The sequence below is a fragment of the Tachypleus tridentatus genome, chromosome 7 (genome assembly GCF_004210375.1).
Source record: "Tachypleus tridentatus isolate NWPU-2018 chromosome 7, ASM421037v1, whole genome shotgun sequence".
Lineage (NCBI taxonomy): Eukaryota > Metazoa > Arthropoda > Merostomata > Xiphosura > Limulidae > Tachypleus > Tachypleus tridentatus.
The window spans coordinates 71,781,750-71,783,488 of NC_134831.1; the positions used below are offsets into that span (position 1 = coordinate 71,781,750).

The 1,739-nt window shown below is 34.5% G+C and overlaps 1 protein-coding gene across 1 annotated transcript in view; it reads right to left on the bottom strand.

Annotated features, from left to right (window-relative positions):
* Positions 1-416, bottom strand: part of LOC143255944 (transient receptor potential cation channel subfamily M member 3-like) — a 56,030-nt gene extending 55,614 nt beyond the window's left edge. The window contains exon 1 of the mRNA XM_076512405.1: positions 379-416. The gene's annotated coding sequence lies outside the window, so the exon portion shown is untranslated. The remainder of the gene's footprint in view (positions 1-378) is intronic.
* Positions 417-1,739: the final 1,323 nt, after the last annotated feature.

The window sequence follows — 1,739 nt, forward strand, 5'->3', positions numbered from 1 at the left end:
TAAATTTGGAGGTACTCTTTTAAAATAGGACACCACTTTTTAAAAATCGATTGACTTCCCTGAATATTTTTTAAACTTCTATAATGATATGTTTTGCATTTTGAAGAGAAATAAATATATAAAATATTGCCATTAAAACTAAATATTCCAGGTTCGGGATCTTTCAATGTTACTTGGTAGCAGTTCGATAAAATGAGATATTTGTATTTTTAATATGACTAATTGTAAAAATGACAAAATATTATATTAAATATTTATTTTAAAGGATTAACAGAACTACAGTTCAACAACCATATTTAATACATTATAATTGTTATTGTAAAAAGGGATTTTTAGTTTATCGTACTGTAGAGATTAAAATAACATGTTTTACAGTACCTTAAGAAGGAGACATGGTATCCTGAGCACTGACAGTTCTTAATATAGAGCAAAACAATATAGTGGTGTATTACTCGCTAGCCACTGAACAGATAGAAAGTGCGCCATCTAGTGAGTATTTTCATTTGTTTACTCTGTAGCGTAGGCAACAGTAATTTGTATTAGAACATAACTGACTTACTCACGAAAACTTAACCTCACGTCAAAAAATCATTTCGTTGATACCAATCACTGACACGCACCAATTCATCTAACTTTAAATATTTATATCACAAACACACTAACAAGTTCATACATATATATCTGTATTACACTTTTTACATACTAACATGCCCCCCAGTAGCACATCATTATGTTTCCGGATTTATATCGCTAAACACCGGGTTTCGATACACGTGGTGGGCAGAGCACAGATAGCCCATTGTGTAGTTTTGTGCTTAACTTCAAACAAATAAACCTACCAACATTATCCATATATTCACACTGACACACCAGTGGAGGAAACAGCAATCTAAGAGGGGCCAATTTCCAATTTTAATGAACAATGGAGGAGAAACCATTAAAGTTGGACAAGTAAATTCTAGTTCGAAGTTAAGTGATTATACAATAAATAAAGCAGCATTTGTGCGCAACCCTTAGTTTCTCGTAACAATGAAAACCATGTCAATTAATTTACTCAGAGCGCATGCTCAAATTAATAATACTAGAATCTCTTATTCTAATGTCAACAGTCCAACAGTACTTAGAATAGTCTAATAAAGGTAATATTTTCTAAGGTCTTGCACCTTGGATTTTCTGAGTAATCTAAGCATATTTATCTTCCCACTACATATTTTGAAAACAGTTTTAAGTTTAATTATGGTCCTGGGCCTGGCGTGTTAAGGCGTTTGACTCCTAATCCGAGGGTCGCGGGTTCGAATCCCGATCGCACCATACATGCCCGCCCTTTCAGCCATGGGGCGTTATAATGTTACAACCAATCCCACTATTCGTTGGTAAAAGAGTAGCTAATTAACGTTCAACTGAGAAGTCCGTACTTATTATATCCACATAATTCTTTATAATAATTGACTGATAATAAATAATTTTGCAAATGAATTTAGCACTTCGAAAAAACTGTATAACAACTAGTTGGATTCTGAATGGTTTGTTTGTTTTGAATTTCGCGCAAAGCTACATGAGGGCTATCTGCGCTAGCTGTCCATAATTTAGCAGTGTAAAACTAGAAGGAAGACAGCTAGTCATCGCCACCCACCGCAAACCCTTGGGCTACTCTTTTACCAACAAATAGTGGGATTGACAAACACATTATAATGCTACCATGGCTGAAAGGGTGAGCATGTTTGGTGTGACAGGGATTC